The sequence below is a fragment of the Falco peregrinus genome, chromosome 6 (assembly GCF_023634155.1).
Source record: "Falco peregrinus isolate bFalPer1 chromosome 6, bFalPer1.pri, whole genome shotgun sequence".
Taxonomy (NCBI): domain Eukaryota; kingdom Metazoa; phylum Chordata; class Aves; order Falconiformes; family Falconidae; genus Falco; species Falco peregrinus.
This window is the reverse complement of record NC_073726.1, coordinates 84,165,292-84,177,496: the sequence shown is the minus strand read 5'-3', so window position 1 is coordinate 84,177,496 and position 12,205 is coordinate 84,165,292. Positions and strand designations below refer to the sequence as shown.

The following is a 12,205-nucleotide window of genomic DNA, read 5'->3' as shown; positions in this document are numbered from 1 at the left end:
CTGTGACTTTTGAAGTGATGAGTCATCCTGACATGGGCTTGACAGAGCTACTCGACTCAGTTTCCTGCTCAGCATCCTGTGCAGTTTTCTCATGGCTGCAGCCAGTGGAGCTGAGCACCTTCCATCAAAGGCATGAATAACATTTGGACTGCTCAAAAAGGTTTCTTTTCCTAATCTGCATTAGTATAACAGCTTTTTCTTCCCAGCATTGCCTGATGTAGTGCTGAAGGTACTGCGGCAAAAAGTACTGTCCTCCCTGGTGGACCAAAGCAAGGGAACAATGAGAAGTGCAGTAAGACACCTGCATAGGGTAATGGGTCTATGATCAGACCATCAGACCATCTCATGGTATGACAAGTATGTGCTAAGAAGGAAACCAATATGCTATTGATTTATATAAGCCCTGTGCTATTGCCAGCACTATCCTTCACCATATTCTTTATGTGTCCTGTAAGCCTGCTGCTGTTCTGACAGCTGCTAATTTGGCAGTACATCATCACCAAACTGTCAGTCTGGCAGCAAAGTCCTTTTCTTGCATTGATACATTTATAATTTAGAACCATATAAATTTTTTTCCATTGCACAGTAGTACATTGGCTTCCTTTTTTTTGACACAAAATGTCACTTGTCATTGTAAGGTCAATTCACATGTCTTGTGTAGGCATCTGGATTTCCTCACTATCTGTTGAAGTCCTTGATCACCTAAATAACCCAGGGTAGCCTGAAATCCTGCTGTGTCAGTAGTTTCTTCTTCCGGTCCAGATAATATTAAATTAGTATCAATATTAAATACTCCAGCAACATAACTAGATTAGGCCTGGTGGTGGATTAGGCATGTTATGGAACTGACAGTAATCTTTATTACATAAATATTCAAAATCAGAGTGAAATGGGGAAAAAATAATTGGCGTGCATAGCATATATGAGTACTACTTGACATATTTCTGTTTAGAAAACTTTTGTTCGATGAGAATGGCAAGTTTCTGTGTGGTAAATACTTAGAGCAACAGGTATCTTTGCTGGGAAGAGCTTGCAGTCTAAATAGAAAAGGTCTGCATAAGGCCAGAGAGAGAAATGATCATTATCCCCATTTTATGGGTGAAAATGTGCAGAGGGCTACAGTCCTCATGGCTACATAGGAAATCTACAGGCAGTAGAAAGAAAAGACACAGGTAGTAGAGTGTGGTGCTTAGGTGCTGGCTGGGGTTAAACCACAACAAGGGGTAGAGCTTCTAGGCCTTTGGGTCTATAGTGGTGCTGGCTATAGAGCCCCTGGGTCATCTTCGTCGCATTTGTGCTTCCACAGTGTCCTCCCCCATGAGCTGGCCTCATTGCACACTTGGCCATACGGTGATACGGCTGAAAATAGAAGTGAGGTAGCTGAAAAGCAACTGTTGCTCTGTTTGAGCTGGTTTGGTTCCCTGATTTGAGTCGGAGTGGAGAACGGGCAGTGCCCGTCGCACAAGAACAGGGCCACGCAGCTGGGGAGGGTGGTGAGGGTAAGCTCTTTCAGCTTTCATAAGGAGCACTACCTAGAACGTATAACCAGAGCCACAGGCTATTGCTCTGCAATATGGGTGAGTCAAAGCGCCAACCTTTGAGTCTCACACCTTTTCTAGCCACCTGCATGTAGTTTTTCTGTTCCCTCATTGCTTCGTCTCTGTCACTCATCTGGTTGTGCTATAACCTCATGCAGCTTGCTAACACAGGAAAAGAAGCACCTGGCTTTTTCTGAGTTAATCTCCTGAGGTGGTCAGCTGGATCGACTTGTAGTCAGATAGGAACAAGAACTGCCTCAAGGTAAGTGGCAAGAAGGGGGGAGAACATAGGATTGCGTGCACAGGACCTCCTCTTTTTGGCAGCAGTGACCTGTTAAATTAGGTCCTAATGTGAGATGTTAGTCTAAGCCACTTTACTTAGTTTCACACTTTAACCTCTGTTTAAGTAGGAAATTGGGGAGGGGGGAAAAAAACCGTGTTAAAGAATCAATAAGATGCTCCTGCCTGTTCATTAACTGTAGTCTGGGAGTTGTTTCTTCTGTTGGTTTTTTTTTTGTTTTTTTTTTTAATACTGGTTGCTCCAAAGGCAGGTGTTGCTCTGAGTTTTGATATATAAACGAGGTAAATAAACATGATGTGGATGTGTTATTTCCTGGCATCAAAGCTATAGCTTGAGCTATATTGTGTCTAGATCACCTGGGGACATCCAGGTCCAAGGGAGAAATTGTCTGGGTCCTGGTCTCACAAAGTTAAGGTGAGTCTTTTCATACTGTTCGGTATTTGAGGGACAGAGGGAGTATGTGTCCAAAGCGTGCTTCAGTTTTCATGGAAGTTTTTTTTTTTTTTTTCCGCTTGTAAACCCATTTGAGGCAGTGGCACTTAGCAATGCACCCATCATTGCCATTGTGGTGTGAGTTTCAGATGTCAGCTGCAGCTTTGCAAAGTGTGGCACCAGCGAGCACATCATTACCACTTTGAACGGCCCAAGTGCTAGTTTGCTGGGTGGGTGATTTCAGAGGGGCTGGTCCAGCCATCAAGATGCTTGAGAGCTCATTGTTTGGAGGAACTTGAAACACTTTTATCCTTGTAAGTTGTTTTCAGTACTAGCAAATCAGTGTCTGATTTTAGCAAGAGGACTGGTTCTTTGTTTGATGGCATCTTTTTTTAATGGGGTAGTTATGCCTTTATTCAGTTTGCATTCTGCTAGAGTTGGAAGACACTCTTTTCCTTTTTGCATTGGCAATGTTGTGTTTCTTCCAAACGGTTAAAAATGTGTTTTGTGACTTACAGGCCATAGATCACTTATGTAAGTCAAATAATAATACTGTAATAAACCAGTTGGTCAAAACACAATGGAGTTTCTTTCTCACTGTACTTGTCTCACTTGGCTGCCAGGGAATGAGTGAGGCTGTGTGTTATTGCAGCTCCCTACACTGAGATCTTTAGGGAAAAGTACAGGATGTTGTAGGTCCATCTGTATTTTGTGATATAACTTAGAAAAGTACAGAGACTGTATCATAGTGTGTAAGAATGTGGACCCATGCTTTCTGCATGGAATAATCTATTTAATAAAATGTACCACAATTGTGCTAGGCAATGAATAGAGCTCTTAGTGGTGAAGAATTGATTTGTGTGGGATGTTTTGTGTTTGTGTGTGTCTGTTTTGCTCAAGATATATATCCAGCTATGTTCTGGAAAAAAAACCAGAAACATGCCTAACCTCAAAATGTACAATTTCTGAAATGCTTCTGAAAGTTTTGATCCATTTTACTGCACATTGATGAGTCAGTGATCCTATCACTGGAAACTTTTTAACAAGATCTTTCCCCTTTTGTGTTCGGAAATTGTTAAGTTCTTGTTGTTTTACAAGGACCCAATCTTGTCTAGATTTTATCATTCTGCCTATGTAATCTGCTTTCACATTAGCATGAACTCAAACTATTTTTTTGAGTAGATAGTTTCTTGACTCATTCTGGTAGTTGTAAATAAGACCTGGCTGAAACCAAAGCACAGAACCATAGGATTTTTATTCTATTTGCTGTGAATTCTTTTCTGTAATTCAGTGGCAGTAGTAAGGCACAGCTATAGATAGGGACATGAATGGTGTATGCCAGACCTTGAGATTGGTATGCTGTCACTGAATTGGTCCAAAATATAAATAAGCTTCTTTCTTTACCATAAAGTACTGATGCATTTACTTGTACAAAAGATTGTCTTTCTATACCTCTGACCCACTGTGGCTGGGAGGAATAGGTGAGTGGCAGCCCAGCTGAGGAGCGGTAACCCAGTATGAGGAGCTTCTGTGAAGTGGCATGGATCATGCACTGTAGAAAAGAGGTAATTTTTCAGATTTTGGAGAATGGCAGATGTCACAGATTCTTTTGGGGTAGACAGTAGTGGTGTGATCTTCTATAGAGATAAGATTCACCAGGTAGGAGCTTGTAAGAATGCAAGTTTGTGACTTCCTGTATGTTCTTAATAATGCAATTCTCTTTGGTCAACAAGCAACAAGGCAGTAGTCTGCCAACAAAAAGCAAGTAGAGCAGAAAGTGGATGAACAGCAGCCAAACCAGAACTGCACACAAAACAGAGAGAAAAAATCAAATCTACCCAAAAACAAGATGGGGGAAAAAAGGTGTCTCTGTGTGTAAACACATACTTTTTCTCTTTGTGCTGAAAGCTGAGTACAGGTCTCTCTTCTTACACATCTGAACTGTTTGTGTGCTCTGAATAGCGTATTCCTCTGTTTTCTTTTAAAGGATGAAGCAAAGCCCAGGACCCTGTGCTTCAAATATTCTCATACCATGGTATTTATTTTTTTACAAGCAATTGTGGAGTCCTGCAAGAGCTGCATTTTGATTATCCAGGTGCACAGTGCAACTTGCTTCCATCCTGAGTTACTGACTTGAACCTCTCCCTACCCAGCCCATGTGGCTGTCACAGAGGAGAGTCAGATGGCGCAAAGGACTTGCAGGAAAAGCACGCAGGGGAAAACAAGTACATGTGATTTGTGTCTAGTTGAGTCAAAATGAAAAAGAAAGCTTCTTTTCTCTTACCATGGGGTCTTTTGTCTCACTGTTACAGCTTGCATTTAGCTTTACATGCAAGGTGGGTGAGCTAAAAAACCAGGAAATTACAACTGAGAGACACGAACAGCAGCAGCACCACATTGAACAAAGGAGAATTTGCAGGAAACACCTATTGTTTTTAAACAAGTTCAGGCAAAGAGAACCAAATGCATTTGTGCTAGAAGAAAGAAATTCTGTGATCTGGTGTGTAGATGTGTCAGGGCAACGTGACAGAAAAGATGAGGGTATCCATGTACCACATGCTTTAAGCTAATATCAGTTTATAGAAGGCTGTGAGGGGTTCCAGCGGAAAGATTACATGAGGTTTGTTCCTTGTATCCCTTTAAGGAAGTGGGTTTTGGTTCACAATTCTCAGAGAGATAGTCTAGTGTAACAATTTTGTATTTAGGAAGGTACAGCTGAGCTTTGGTTATATGTTTTCCAATTGGATCTTACTCTGAAGAAAAAGCAAATTGGGAATAAGTTGTGAAGATCTGCTTTGTGGAAGGCTAAGATTTGACGTAGTTTTGGCTCATTTTCTGATAAGGATAGAAAACAGAAAGCCAGTCTTTACCTTGGATAAACTAAGAAGTAAAGGAGAAAGCAAGATGTTTCGCTTCTGGCTTCAATTTGATGTGCTGGTATCCCCTGCCAAATTGCCTGTCAAAAGCAAACGGTGATCTCCCTGCTTAGTGCTGTTTGTCTGTGCTAATGCTCCATTGTCCAGTTTAGTAGCAAGTGTGTATACGCCAAGGTCTGATTTTCTCTGAGAACTAAATATGGTAAAACACAATATTCTACTGAACCCTTCCATTTATTCAATTCACTTCGGTATAAAAGTGTATGACTCCGTGAAAATTCAGCTTCATATTGGAAGTGTTTTCCTCAGAAGATAGAACAGCTGTACCTGAGTTCATGTTCTGGATTTATTGCAATGCATTGAATAAACATGTGCTTACACACAGTTTTCTGCCAGTAAGACTCAGAGATGTATCAATTATGTAACTCCCACTGAAAATAAGAGTAAGTGAAAAATCTGTATTTGTTGATCTATTATGTTTTTTTTTAAATAGGGAATAATTGTTCTGTTTCCTGCTAAAATGATTCAATGATGCCAAAAATATTGATGCAGAACCGCTATAAAGAAAAGGTGTAAAAAGCGTCGGCTATCAGCAGCGCAGCAGCAGTGAGAGCTGCAGCTGCATGCGATCCCATAGCAGCGAGCAGGGCTTGTCTGAAAGGTGGGTACCCTCGGGCTGCACCACCCTGGGTGCTTGCACCTGCGTGTCAGTGGCCTGCCCTACCCTAGCTGTGGGAATATGTCCTCTCTTCTTGTCCCTGTCCCCATTTCTCCACCCTACAGTGGCACATCTCTTGCTGTGTGAAATTACTTTTTCTTCCTCTTCCAGTCATGTAACAAAGAGTTATCCCTTGTGCTGAGGCCCTTAAGGTCCCTCCCACAGTGATGGAGACAGCCTTCCCAGGCTGCCCCTCCAGAGCTGCTCTTCTCACCTCTTCATCTCCATGTACCCCAGCTGTACCCCACCAAGTGGTGGGACCAAGGTCCTCACCCACCTCCCTGATGCCTGACCAAGCTAGCCTCTGCTCCACCAGGACAAGCAGCATGGGCCAGTGAATCCTGGCCACTGTAGGGTCTCCTGCTTCCCTATCTGCTTGGGACTCCAGGGCACATGGGCACTTTTTGCTGTGCCCCTCCCCTTCCATCCATGTTCAAGCTCCTGTCTCTATACCCACTTCCTTTGTGGTTGCCCTCCAGCTAGTCATTCATTCTCCTTGTGTTGCTTTCTGTTTGGCCCTGGGGGGACATGGCATGTTGGCTAGAACTGGGATGCTGCCTGACGCTAGTAGGACAAGAACTCTCCCACGGGGCTGGCGTGGAGAACTGTGGTGTGCCATTGGCCATGTTTTGAAGGTGTTTCCAGGAGAAGCTAAGAGAGCGGAGCTCCACCAAGGGCAGGGCCTGAGCCTTATAAATCGGGAAGGCATAAAATGTTTGTCTTCTTGCCAAGTGCCCTCATGTTCTGTCACTCTTTCTGAGGTTAAGGGTCCTCTTTCCCACCAGGGAAGTCAGTCACTGAAACCAGCAGCTGCTGGGGCTTGCGTCTCGCCTCCTCCCAGGCAGCAAGTAAATGCTTCCCTCCTTGCCACACTGCTTTCCTTCACACAGTGATGATGCCCCACTCCTGAGGTGATGCTCCACTTCCAGCACCTCAGGACCATGGTGGGAGATGTAGGGAAAACACAGATGGCTGTTGCTTGGACTACTGGTGTCTCTGCTAATGCTGGCAGCTCTGGTTAGTTTTGGTTTCAGGTCCTCATGTGAGCTCAGCAGAGGGGAATTCCTTTCTGAAGTGGAGGAGGAGAAGGGCAGGAAGAAGAGGAGGGCCTCACGTGCAATCAGCTTGCAAAGTGAGGAATGAGGAGGCTGGAGATGTTGGAGAACACCCTGCACTGCTCCTACAGTTTTCAGCAAGCTGCCGGGTGACCTAGTTGCTGGGCTTGCTAGTGCTGGGGGAGATGAGAATATTTATTTGGCAGTAAAAGGACACAGTTTAGCACCTCTTATTTCTTTTTGCTCTCATAAAGCAAAGTTGCTTGAAATTTTGCATGCCAGATCTTTGCAAAAAGCAACATTTTTGAAGAGTAATGAGGCACTGGGTACTGCAGGGAGCAATATAGAGTGGCAGTACCTGTGCCTTACTACACCTCATTGTCCATGGGGAACAGGCATCTTGCACCTTGGGTTTTGGAAAGGTCATTGTATTCTCCTCACAGCCTCTCCAGTGTGGATGGACAGACCACTTCAGAGAGATTTTCACACTAAGAACAAAAATCTCCACAGGAATTACATCTAGCTCTTATCAAGGGCTCCAGGGCCACCTGTTTGCTTCCAGCTTGTCTTGCGTAGCAAGGCTGAAGTGAGGGACAGACCATGTGAGAAAGATCAGGACACTTTCTGGTGGTCTGTGCAGGGCTGTTGCACTTATAGTACTAGCTGTGCTTCTTGCTTCTCTGTGTTGATATCAAAAGCAGCAAACAATATCCAGTGCATTCTTGATATTCAATCACAAGTAGATAATACTGATATTTATCACTAAGGAGTTTTGCTGTTGCAATGCTTGAATGGAATACATAGTTACTTATAATTACTATTGTAATTTAATCAAAATTTTAGATAAATGAAAAACATTTGCTCCCAGAAACAATTCCACTGGGTTAAATTACAACTATTAATCAGTGCTTACCAATCTGACTGAGGTTTCCAGCATGGACTTGAGTTGAAGCCAGGGACTAAACCAGATGCTTGATATCTCAAGTCCTGAACTCAGAGTCTGCCACTAGTATCAGTGTGTCTGTGAATGCAAAACAACAAATGTGTGATGTAGACTGAAAAAAGAAGTATCAAGAGGCAAAATGGTATGCCTTTTGTAGCAGAACAGTTTGCAAAATTACGCATTGTATTTCTGTTTGTTTTTATGGAGCGTGATTTCATCATTTCTGATTTCGTGGTTTGCTTCTGCAGCAAAGAATGATGGATTTTGAAGAGGAAACTAGACCCATTTCAGATAATTATATTAGTGAGTCCAGTTCTGCATTACCTGCAAGAGCAGGAATGACAGATCTTCAAGGACCCCAGGTACTTCCTGAGCTACCTGCCCTGGCAGCCCAGGAGACCCACCACATCTTTGTCAGTTATAGTAACATCAGTTCAGCCTGGGTGAGGAACCTTATCCAGAGCCTAGGAGCCATGGTTCCTGATCTGAAGGCCTGTTATCATCAAGGGACTTTAACCAGGTAAAACAATAATTGAAAACATGGTTGAGACTATTCAAGAAATCCAGAAAATTGTCTTAGCCCTCAGTCCTGACTTTGTCCAGAACAGGTGGAGCCCTCTGAAAGCCAATCTGTCTGTCTTCCAAGACTGTTTAGAAAGGAGGCCAGTGATCCCCATCATGTTGGTGCCCTGTTTAGTGGTGCTGCGCATCACCTGTTTGACTTACATTGACACCAGTTATGTCCGCTGTTTGGATAAAGTTATTAAGATCATTTGTGCTCCCAACCACAAGATTAAGACTGCCACCATGGTTCCTTATAGCTATCCATCCATTTGCAATGGGAAATCCCTTCTGGCCTGACCTGCAGTGGATGATCAGGTCATTCCAAAAAGGAGAGAAAGCACATTCAGTGAGGCACTGCCTGACCAGCTGAAGATAGTCAGTGAAGATACTGAGGTCTGCAGAAAGGCCATCCAGATGATTAATGAGGTATCCTCTAGGGTATCACCTTGTTCATCAATCAGTATCATCTTCAGGATATCAGCTTGCCTGTTAGGAAGCTTATATTTGATGATTGCTATCTTCTTATTTGCTTCATTAGGACGGGACTCTGGTGACTCCTATAAAACTTTCCTTGACTATGTTATGGTCTTAGCAACTTTGTTTACCTGTTCTGCTTTTGTTAATTGTACCTACAACCACAAAATCAAATCAGTTGATGAGAAACTTCTGGAGATGTCCTAAGTTGCTGGTGAGGCCAAATCATTGCTGATAAACAATTCCCTGCTGGTTGGCCATGATCCCAGAGTGAAGCTCCAGTTATTTTACATCTCTCTTGCAGGGTGCAGAAGGCACTTCTTGGAGACTTTTGAAGAGGGAGAACCCTCTACCAAAGAGATGTTCCAGTGAGCCCTGCACTATTTTTCCTCTGATCACGCCCATTGTGTAGCAAAAGGCACTTCCAGTTCTACTTGGGGACCACACCAGGGCACTGGGATAAAGGACCCTGGTTTTGCTAGTTTGTTTCCCGTTATGTGGAAGAAGGGTCCTGGCTCTGGGATCTTTAGTGATTCAAAAAGCCCTTTGGAATGCATATAATAAGGTAAAAGTGCAAGCTAGTCTATTCCAAAGCTTTAGCAGTGGATCTTTGCACAACAGAAGTCCCTGTACAAATGGCAGTCTCTCTGCCTTTGGGAGCTGCCCTGGAGTTTCCATGTGAGGATTCGTGGTGGTGACTCTGTGGGATGCTTGCTCTGCTATTGCCTATGCACACTTGCTTACAAACTGTTTACCTCCCCTTGTCAGCTATTTTAGACTGTGGAAGTAAATGTTTGATTCCCCCGGACTTTCTGATAAAAAAAAAAAAAATATTTGTGGTGCTACTCCGGTTTTGATTTGGGGTGGGGATTTTTTTGTTTACTTTTGGAACTAGAAATGCTAGAAGAATAAAATCTGGTCTAAGGAAATCCCACTGAAGTTCTTCATGTTGGTCGTGGAATTGAAGACCAGGGTGTGTGTTTTGTCCCCACAGAACTGGGTTGGTAAGGTTCAGAACTGAAAGGGCTATTTTTATTTTCTGTTAAATACATGCGAATAAAAATGGCAAAGATCAAACAATTTGATTTGAAGTCACTTTCAACTCCAGTTACTGTGGGTTTATTTTCATGCATCTTCTGATATCACATAGACTTCCAAGAAGACTGGGAGGAGAATGCCTGAATATCTGATGAAAAGCTAAAGCATTCTTATATATTTGCAGAGTGTTTATGAAATTGGATAGGTTTTCATTACATATAAATACTTTTTGAAAAAAGGGCAGCCTTTCTTCTTTGTTTCCCTTTTTTTTTTTTTTTAAAAAAAACAAACCCACAACTGTGAATCATCCTTTATTAACAACTTAATGATAAGAGCTGTTTAAGAGTCAATTGCTTTTACTCAGGAAGATTTCCATAGAGCATGGTGGAAAGGGCTTCAGTAAATCAGGAAAAAAATGAAAAAGGAAGGTAAGAGGGGTTAGTGCCTTTAGCATACTCTGTTGCTTCTGTTTTTACACAGCTAGTTCAGTGTACTTTCAGATAAGTAACTGGAATACATGAGTTACTGTGTAGCCTCTGAGTTCTTCAGGGCCTCATGGCATGAAACCCTTGAGGTAAAGTCACCACATAATTGAGCCCATGAACTGCACAGAACTCCTGTTTCAGCGCAAACTCTAAGATGAAGAAGGCACCGCCCAGCCTCAGAGATTTTCTGGTGGAAAAGGAAGAAATAGAAGAAACTACATTGTCAAAGAGATCAAAAGTAGAAGCTCCAAAGTAGCTGAAAACCACAAAAGCTGCAATGAATCTCATGGGTAGTTTTCTTAGGCTATCCTCTGCTGCGACCTGTTGGAGAAGAGCAGGAATTTGTCATCTGTCTCCACAGAAATTCTTTGGATAAGTATGATTGGTTTTTACCTGTTTCTACTCAATATGATTTTTTTCCTTAAGTCCTGAAATCCTCTAGATTTTGGTGATTTTCTTTCGTGAATGATAGTGAATAACAATGGCCTTTAATTTTAGAAGTCTTAACTTTGATGTGTCTGTCTTCTAAAGACCAGCTTTAAAAAGACATGTAAGCAGCCCTGAAAACTTTATTTTCTCTCAGGGCACAGAAAGTTGGCGGCCACAAATGGTTGAATGTGACTGGAACATTCTACGGTGGCTGCTGAGAGATTTACTGATGTGCTGGCACCATTCAGTAGCATGCAGATGTGGCATGTGGAGAAAAGCTCATTTGTAGATTGCTTGTAAGATATTTGAAACATTCTAAATCAGGAGGCAAAAGCAATTTAAATGGGTGTATGGTGCTCCCTTGACTGAATGCTATGCTCACAAAGCTGGTACAAGACTCCTTTTTTAATCTACTCTACCAACATACCTATATATGTATTTTACTACTTATTTATTGTTTATCTCCTGTAATGCCTGATACTGAGTATACAAATGTAAAATGGAGGACTCAAAGCACTCTGTACAGGCTTGATTAAACACAAATAAATGTGATGCAGTTGGGTTTAGAAAATATATCCAATGCATGGGGTAAAATGTCTTCCATATCTACATCTCTGGTGTATGCAGAGAAGAGGAGCTGAGCACTGCCCTAGTAATTAAATGCCAGTGTGTGTGTGTGTGTACACACACATTCTTCTTGTCTGTAAAATTCTACATTACTGAGTCACTATGCTGTTCATTTAAGGAGTTATGGGAATGTATGAAGAAATCAATTAATTATTATATACTGACAGCCATCCTTGTTGAAATTATTTTAGATGACATCTCATTTAAAAGCCACAGCAGTGTAACTCCTCAACCTCCCAATCTTCTTAAATATCTACAATTCAAACAAATAGATTTAATTACTTGTCACTTAGGTTGTGCAATCATGATCATCATTGAAAGTGTAACTTTACATCCGGTATCCACATTAAAGTTCTGTTCTTCATCTATTACAGATCTTATGCTGGCACGATAATTTTCTTTTTTCTCTGTCACCTTGATGTGACAGCCCCTTTTCAGTGAGGAAGAGTTTCAAAAACCCAGCCATACTGTCAAGGTACGTCCCGTTTACTGTGTGACCGTGGTACTCCATTGAGCTTTGCACAGGCCAAGTATTGTGGACATTTAGCTGGTAAGGAGGTCTGTTGATGAAGAAATGCCACCAGAAGAGGGGGCAATGAAATTGCAGAGGGAAATATTTGTGGCAAAAGGGTGTTAATTTTGGCTGAGGACATTTTCATTCTATCTTGCGTAGCATAGTTTCACATCTGGGGCTTCCTCTTTTTCTATTAGATGAGACTGCGTTG

The 12,205-nt window shown here is 42.2% G+C and overlaps 1 long non-coding RNA gene across 1 annotated transcript; it reads left to right on the top strand.

The window, feature by feature from the left end:
- Nucleotides 1–4,000: 4,000 nt before the first annotated feature.
- Nucleotides 4,001–10,207, top strand: LOC129784844 (uncharacterized). The gene is made up of 2 exons (XR_008747977.1): nucleotides 4,001–5,808; nucleotides 8,112–10,207. It is a non-coding gene; the product is annotated as an uncharacterized LOC129784844 (long non-coding RNA).
- The last annotated feature ends 1,998 nt before the right edge of the window (nucleotides 10,208–12,205 follow it).